General features: G+C 31.8%; 1 protein-coding gene across 14 annotated transcripts in view; it reads left to right on the top strand.

The window, feature by feature from the left end:
• The window catches only part of LOC106464217 (transcription factor Sox-3-like), a 231,838-nt gene that overhangs the window by 219,526 nt on the left and 2,855 nt on the right, over positions 1 to 9,457 (top strand). For 9 of the 14 annotated variants that reach the window (XR_002611784.1, XR_002611785.1, XR_002611775.1 and 6 more), the window contains one exon: positions 1,858 to 1,961. The exons of 2 other annotated variants lie outside the window; for them this stretch is intronic. The gene's annotated coding sequence lies outside the window, so the exon portion shown is untranslated. Of the gene's footprint in view, positions 1 to 1,857; positions 1,962 to 7,578; positions 7,689 to 9,457 lie in introns of all 14 variants that reach the window. 3 more of the 14 variants (XR_002611782.1, XM_022392292.1, XM_022392286.1) reach the window with 2 other exon arrangements.

Consider the following 9,457-nt stretch of genomic DNA (forward strand, 5'->3'; position numbering starts at 1 on the left):
GCTAGTCATCACCACCCACCGCCAACTCTTGGGCTACTCTTTTAACAACGAATAGTGAGATTGACCGTCACATTATAACGCCCCAACGGCTGAAAGGGCCAGCATGTTTGGTGGGACGGGGATTGGAACCCGCGACACTCAGATTGCGAGTCGAGCGCCCTAACCACCTGGCGCCATGCCGGGCTCGAATTAATAAATCAACAAATTATTCTACATTAATAAGTTATGGAAAAAATAATTAATATAAATAAATATGTTTTTACTAGTAACGAAATATCTCCCGGTGGGACAGCAGTAAACCTATGGACTACAACGTTAAAATCCGGGGTTCGATTCCCCCGTGATAAACACAGAAAATAGCCTAATGTGACTTTTCTCTCTTTGCGAAATTCAAACCAACATATAGATTTTATTTCATTCACACCAAACAGTATTAGCCTTTTAATGAATATTAGCAAAATAAAAAATACCATAAAAATAGTCTTATTCACTTAATTTAGTGCTAAAATACAGAGTACAAAATCATATGAAATATCGTGTATTCGATTCAAAAAGGTTTGTACAACTGTTATCTATTTAACCGCTAATATCTGTGCTACAAAATATTACACCTGGTGTATTAATGTTTTATTTCCCCCCAGTGGCATAGTGATATGTCTGCAGACTTACAACGCTAGAAACCGGGTTTCGATACCGGTGGTGGGCAGAGTATATATGTTCCTTTGTGTAGCTCTGTGTTTAACTACAAACAAAATATTTCATTCTCATGCTAGGTACAAAAATGAAATATGTGAGAATGACAAAATGCTTGAGATTGTTGATATAGCTAGTAGCTACCTTTAAATAATTATTTTTCATAATACACCTATTAAGTTTTAAAACCTAATACAGTTGTAGTTATGAAATGTGTTTAAGATTCATTCAATATTTTCCTAAAAAAATTGTAATGATGTGATTATATTTCGAAAATCCCCAAAACAGAAATATCATTAAGTAAAAGTTGAAAAATATAATAATCAATGATACTTTTATATACGTAAAATTTTGCTTAAAGTACAATTTTGAGTACTACGAAAAAAAAATAGTGTAATATATGTACATTTAGCATATTATTTCTTAAAAACAGAAACATTTATATTAAGTAAAATATTAAACGGCAAATTAACTTCAATGATTCGGTAAATATTTAATTGTTTATTATATTTTTATATGGCGTTATATACTAAGTATCTAAGGCATATGATACATTCGACGTTAATTGTTAAATAATACGATACCCTTTGTCTAGAGAACATGATTTTCAATTAAACAAACATAATATTACAGAATATACTCAAGTAATTTAAGTGCTAGAATAAGTAGCATAACTCTTAATAAAAAAGGTTTAACTTTTCAAATTTAGAATTGTACGTCTGTTTCTTAATCAAATACTTTCTCCAAATTAGTGAATGAAAAAAACTCGAATATTAATTCAAAAATACAATAATAGTAACTGTTTTTGTATTTTAAATTAAATATTCAGTTATGTATGTTCCTCACTAAACATTAAACTCGAAATATTATTGAACCAATAATGCCAACAACATGAGTATTAGATAATTATCAACATTTGTATTCAAAGACACAGTGTTTCTTAACTTGTGCGTTTTATGTATATAATGCTTCTTGTGAGACATTAATCAAAATAAAAAAATTGGGAAACTTACTCTACTTTTGCTCACGAGTTTTATACTGTCTTACCCGTAACTTATATTCTCATATTAATATCAGAGGGTGCTCTAGCTTTCTCTGTGTAGGGAGGGCAAGGACAATCGTATTAAAACAATACAAAATTTATCTGCATTTTGTTCTCTACAGGTCATCAGAATCTAGATACGAAGAGCTACTTGGCACACTCGCTCTATCTTCCGTATATATATGCCGCTTTTCAGTTATCCAGAGCGTCCCAAAGTCGAAAACTGGTTAGTAGCCAAAACCGAGATTTCTTATTTTCGTTCATCATCATCTTTCTTCAACAGGCCTATCGCCTACCTATTTTTAGCAGTGACTATAATTTTATCATCATTTGATAGAGTAAAACAGTCTTCACGATCTTTGACTACCTAATCTATTATTGTTATTTTATACAAAAGTTATAAAGCTTTAAAATACACTCTATTAGCTAGTAACCTACGTACACCATCTAATAATAAAACACGTAAACAAACAAGATAAAGAAAAAGTTATCGCTAAATAAAAAAGCTATGTGGGGCTGGCTACTGGACTTGAGAAAAAATGGAACCAAACACAGTAGGGATGAGAGTGGACATATCACTTGATTGGTTAACGATCACATAGTTGACTAAGCTGTCTCGACTTTACATGGGGAATAAAAATCCCCACATTATTGACTTCCTCACTGGCAAAACAAATAGAACCAGAAATTTTAATCGTAAAATGATACTCTATTGTAAAATAGTCATAAAAGTAGTATTTTAAAGTTAACTAAAGAATAGGTATAAGGATGAAAGCTGAAATTCTATTGAATTATCAGGCTTTCGATAGATAAAGCCAATAAAATGATATGTCTATTTCCATCCCAATCTTGTTTGGTTGTATTTTCCAAGTTCAGTAGCTAGCCCTAAATAGCTTTATCATTGAGCGATAAACCCCCCCCCCTTATACTTGTGTTTCAGTGTTGTAGTTGATTCTATGAATATTCTTATATTTGTTATTTAATGATTTTTGCGTAAATTTGCATTTCTATTATTTTTTTTATTTGTGAATATATTTGTCAAATTCAAACAAGGTACGTATGAAATCCACTACTATAAATGTTTAAAAGATAAAAAGAAGTATGTTATAGGTCAAACCTACCACTAAGGAGTTAATATATATATATAATTGTGGATACAACGTTTCGGGCAATGCCCTTCTTCAGGTATCACTAACTAGAGTAAAACAGTCTTCACGATCTTTGACTACCTAATTTATTAATATTCTTTGCAAAATTTATAAAGCTTTAAAGCTAGTAACCCACGTACACCATCTTATAATAAAAGTAAACAAACAAGCATAAATAACGTAGTCGAGAACATCTCAGAGACATGATAAATTGTAACACAGATAAACCATTGGCCCGACACTTCAATTTGCACATCCATACCCTTGGCCATTTTAAAATTAGTGTTTTGTTTGTTTGTAATTAAGCACAAAGATACACAATGGGCTATCTGTGCTCTGTCCACGACGGGTATCAAAACCCGGATTTTAGCGTTGTTGTTCTTATTTTGACGAAGGCCTCTACAAACAAACATAACCGCAAAGAAAACAGAATAATTTTTGACCTGGGAACTTTCCACCCCGAAGAGCTAAATGAACGTTTTAGATTTTTGTAATATTTCCCGTTTTATTTTTATCCTTTCTTAAAAGTTTTATACAGTAAATTATGTATCTATTCTTTTTAAACTATAATACTTGTATATATATTCATATATGTATGTGCATGCGTGCGTGTGTGTGCATGTGTTTGTATATGGGTATATATGTATTTATATAATCATTTGTGTGTATTTATTTGGGTGTATCTGTGTATATATATATATATATGTGTGTGTGTGTGTATGTATGTACAGATATGTGTGTGTATTTATTTTGGTGTATCTGTATATATATATATATGTATAGATATGTGTGTGTATTTATTTGGTGTATCTGTATATATATATATATATATATGTATAGATATGTGTGTGTATTTATTTGGTGTATCTGTATATATATATATATATATATATGTTATTAAGGTTATTTAAAATTACAAACACGAACTCTTTTCTGTGTTATAAAAGTTTAAATGAGAAATTATATTTATTGGCAATATTATTCTATAATAGGACAGAAATATTTAGATAAAGTAAAATTCAAGGTTAGGTAACGCCACTTTTTTCCTCTGGCAACTAAAACTCTATTGCTTAACATCAAATATCAAATAAATAAGTTATTATATTAATAAAAATATAAAACGGATATTTTCTTTATTAACAAAAACCAGTATATCTATTATAACATCATATATACATCTCATTCCAAGATCCACACGAGTTCACCAACAGTGGATCAAAGACGTTACACATTTTAGCAAAATTAAGTTCAGATGTAACTGAAAATCAGCGATACTTGTAGGTGTTCTAAATAAATGACTGTATTACATTCACTTAAATATAGTATAGAAAACAAAAGCAACTAGCTTCCGTTAATTTAGTCCGAAGGTAATCTGGGATTTTTACTTACAATGCAATGTTTTAATAATCAAACTTGCAATAACCTGATAATAGTATTCATATTCGCATTCATGGTACAAAAGTCCTACAAAGATAAAAATTAACTCTAAAATAGATTCTGAATGGAGCTTATTAACCCTCTTATCATCATAGACTGGAAATAATGAACCATCTTATTACCAAGATATCAAAGACTGAAAATCACTAACCCTTTTATTACCAAGATATCAAAGGTTGGAAATTAATAACCTTCCTATCATCAAGATATGAAATACAGGAAATTATCAACACTTCAGTAAACAAGATATTAACAGACTTACGTGACCAATATGTTTACATTTTCTATCCAACTTTTGTTCTTTGTTGTTCCATTAAATATGCGTACATAATGTATTCATGTTGGTAATCGAAGACTCTACAACAAGGCAGTTGGTTCATGGGCAACTTAGCTCACATTAACCGGAAAGTATTGGTACTTTCATCTCACATTTGTTGTTTTAAAAAAATCTAATTCTAAAACGTCCACGTTTAACTTACTTGGCCTTAGCATGAACCTGTCACACGCTGGTGATATCTCTGTCTTCTAAGTTGCATATCATTAAAAATAGACAACATTATACTATATCATACTCATATCATTTTAAAGTCCTCTAACTTTGGTCATAAAAACAACTTTATCTTCTTTCATTTTTAAAGAAACTTTTTACAAGTAACTTAGGACAATTAATCATTCTTGCTTTATACCATCCCAATAATGGATATAATAGTGTCGTATAGCAAGAACTTCATACAATAGTTTTACTATTAAGTGTTTCATCCAGAGGCTAATAACAATCTCATAATGAAGTACAGAAATTGTACCAGGAGCCAAGGCAATTGAAGAGATTCATCTAAAGACTACGAATAATAATAATATCAAAGTGTTATCCATATCTACAGGGGACTTCTGTAACGGACAACATACCAGTAGTGTAATATATAGTGCCAAGTAATAATGGCAACTAAATGATGACATCTGAAAACCAATGCCAATTGTCTAATATATAGTACTTAGTCTCTACATGTCCTTACGTGAATTAAATTATTACACCAGGAGACTGATATCAATTTTCTAATATGTAGTACCTAGTTTCTACGTGTTGTCACATTAACTAGATTAAAAAAATTGACACCATATTCTGCCTTTATTTCGATCAACATTAAATTGAAAATAATGGACACATGTTGAAACATGTTTTAATTTATTCCATAGCCAGAATACAGGAATTTATCATCATATCTAGATAAATTATTATTTCCATCAGCAGAAAAAGGTAAATCGAAATAAAATAATTTTTTTCACCATCTCATCATCACACCTAACTGTATAACAAACAAGAAACAAGCACCATGTTTCGTGAGGTTAAAGAGTCAACCCTCTCATTATCCAATCTTCAGGAACCGCAAATTGTACTGTTGAGAATATTACTGAGAGAAATAACCTAACAGGTTCAATATACATAAATAAATGTAAATAATTTTGTATAGAATTCAAGTTAAACCTTCATGATTATTACATTATCCCAGTGTCACATGGTTAACATCAACTTTACTTTCTCATTTGCTGTTTCTTGTTCCAAACGGGCACTACAACGGTCTTATTTTAGTTAATTTATGTACCAGACAGGCTCATGTTAGCCAAAGAAGGGTGCAAACTATAGATCCTATTGAAATACGACGGCATACAAGCACGTCTGAGCTTTGCACATGAGCATAGTTACCCTATCCTATTTTATTTAATTGTTAACTGCTTAAAAATTTAATCTATATTTTTTATTTGTAGCTCAGCACAAAACTACACAATGGGCTATATATACTGTGTCAACCTTTGGTATTGAAACCCAGTTTTTTGTGTGTAAGTCCGCAGACTTACCCTTTGAGCCACTGGGGGGCTAAAACAAATCTTTAAAATTAAATATTTATGATGATACTTGCAAACGATATGTTTTATTTCAATTTGATTTAAAAAATGGTAGGATTTGTGATTTGGTTCGTTGTTGTTTGTTTTTAAAGCCATACAGAATAGTTTATTTCTTATTAAAAGAAAGTTTTTCAACAGAAAAAAATTAGGTTGTTTAAAAGCACTAACAATTCAGTTATAGCATCCTCACTAATGATTTTATGTTTATTTGTTGGAAAGGAAGCTATGTGATAGTTGTTTTTATAGTATAGCTTAAAGCTCATTGGCAAAGAAGATTGTGATATTCATTTTTATAGTTTTAAACCTTACTGAAAGCAGATACCCGGTGGCTATTCTCAAAGTTTAAACTTCATTGAAAAATAAGTTATGTGGAATCTCCGTGGAAAAGAAATTACGTTATGGGCATTTTTATAGCTCAAATATAATTTGAAAGATGATACATGGTGGTTATTCTTAATGTTTAAACCTCATTTGAAAGGATATTACGTGCTAATCATTCTTGAGGTTTAAAACGCCCCTTATTTGTCACACCAATAATTTGGAGAGTAAAGTTTTTATAAAGTATATTTTGAATATTTTTGACATTGAACGATGTTGTATGCCTCATCGCTATTACATAATAGTCAAACTTTGCCACTGTTAGGTTAGTTTAAGCCCAGCGATGGCGTTGCAAGGCCCGGCATGGCCAGGTGCATAGGGCGATCGACTCGCAATCTGAGGGTTGCGGGTTCGAATCCCCGTCACACCAATCATGCTCGCTCTTTCAGTCGTGAGGGCGCTATAATGTGACGGTCAATCCCACTATTCGTTGGTAAAAGTGTAGCCCAAGAGTTGGCGGTGGGTGGTGATGACTAACTGCCTTCACTGTAGTCGTACACTGCTAAATTAGGAACGGCTAGCGCAGATAGCCTTCGTGTAGCTTTGCGCGAAAATTCAAAACAAACAAACGATGGCGTTGCAGCCCTTCCTTGCTAATTTGTATATTGTGTGCGCTCATTATATAACACTTATATAAAAGTACATAACGAAAACCGTTTCCTCACCTTGATACCTTTTCATTGGTAAGAAACAATCTGCCACTAGAGGGTGGTAATTTTATATCATGCCATGGTTTATGTTTTCGGCATTTTAATGGTGCTTGTATCATAAGTGGTAATTGACAACAAAAGTAGGGCTGCTAAATGTTATGTTGTAGTAGTTCTGCTGTCTAAAGTTATTGAACATATTAAAAGTACATTTCTGACCCTGTCTTCAGTGTCAAGGGAAGTTTTCATTTTAATATGGTTACTTGGCCCACCGATGTAAATTTTCTCCTGATGTCTGTGTTGTATACTACACATGTACATGTTTTAAAAGGATGTCAGTGGCCTACCTGAGAAGAGCTTCAAGGGGCCAGGGGTGTGGGAGGCTTTCTGTCCCATTGCTGGGGTTTAAAGGAACTGAAAACAAAACTTCTATCTGAAAAGGTATGAGTTTTTAGCTTATTTTAGCTGAATATTAAATTTGAGGAGACAGGACATTGTTAAAAGACAAGATAGAACTGCGTTCCATTGAACTGTGTGTGTGTGTAAAACAAAACGGTTACATTAACTCGATTATTCTAAATAACATTTGTGCTACTGTTATTGTTGAACACTATTGATATGTTATTGTTGAAGTATTTTTGAACATTATTGACATATTGTTGACATACTGTTGAACATTATTGATATATTGATAACAGTATATGTTGAATATCCCGTCCCGTCATCACGGTTTTTTTATTCTGCCTTATTTTTCGAAGTTTACAAGTAATGAAAAAAACAGTTGAAAGGCAAAAATGGATGGATAACGTGATTTTTATCTTTAGTGATATTGCAGTGGCCACAATAAAATATAATATCTTTATATGTTATCTGCCTTGTACGGGTATCCGGAGGAATGCATTGTGACATTCAAAAAAAAAAAACGTACACAAAGTAAGGGTAAAGGGTAAGTTGAAAGTTTACATCACTTAAAGCAAACACTTATAAATGTATACACATATATTTTTTCTCAAGTAAGGTGAATGGGTATTTACACATTGATTGTAAAAGATGTTTGGAAATAAATGTGCTTTATTTTTCCTCAAATATCATTGTCTTCTGAAGCCCATTCAGAACTTATTGATCAGATTAAATCAAAAGAAGAATTAATGGAAGGAATTGCTATTCTGAAAGACAAAGATAAGCAAGCTGGCAAAAGAAAAGAAAAACTAAAAGAATCCCTTGTCAGTATTGAAGATACAAATGTATATCTATATGTTACAGTTCTGAACTCGTATTACTGAACAATAATCGTCCCATAAAAAGACATTTAATAACAACGTTTTATTGCATTGATTTTTCAGCTTTTCGGTTATGGATTTCATTTAGTGTGTGAGTTTATAGTTTTCAAAATATAACAAACAATTTAAAAAACCTTTGTTTTCTGTTGCGGCAAAGTTTGATTTTGTAACTGCAGATGTTAATTTTAACAGCACACTACATTAAGGCTCACACATTAAGGATGTAACATATTACAGATTACAAAGAGCTCACACACACACAGTAAAAATATCCTATTGAAACATAATACAGGCTACACAAGGTTTAAACAGTAAGGATTTACTATTGTAACATACTACAGGCAACATAAGGCTCACACAGTAAGGATTTACTATTGTAACATACTACAGGCAACATAAGGCTCACACAGTAAGGATATACTATTGTAACATACTACAGGCAACATAAGGCTCACACAGTAAAGATATACTATTGTAACGTGTATAAGATATTCGGGTATTTTACATTTTGCATGTTTGAGTAATAATCATGCATTAAATAGTACTTAAACATTTTACTGTGAAAAGCAAACACAATACGGCGTTCTTCTGGTAAAAGTCCACCGGTGAGTCATAGGTACGTTTACGGACTTACAACTTAAAATCGAGGGCTCGATTCCTCCCGATAGACAGCATGCAGATAACCATTATGTAGCTTTACACTTAGAAAACAACATAACCTTCTCGTAAAGACTATTTTAGTAACAAACAATATAATTGTAGTTAATCTTTGTTCAGGTCTTCCTTCAGAAGTTGAAGATTTTAACAGGATTAAAACAAAAAACTGAATCTTTTTTCATGTCTTCCTTCAGCAGTGGAAGATTTTAACAGAATTAAAACAAAAAACAATCTTTGTTCAGGTCTTCCTTCAGCAGTGGAAGATTTTAACAG

This window comes from Limulus polyphemus, unplaced genomic scaffold (genome assembly GCF_000517525.1).
Source record: "Limulus polyphemus unplaced genomic scaffold, Limulus_polyphemus-2.1.2 Scaffold58, whole genome shotgun sequence".
In the NCBI taxonomy this organism is placed as follows: Eukaryota; Metazoa; Arthropoda; class Merostomata; order Xiphosura; family Limulidae; genus Limulus; species Limulus polyphemus.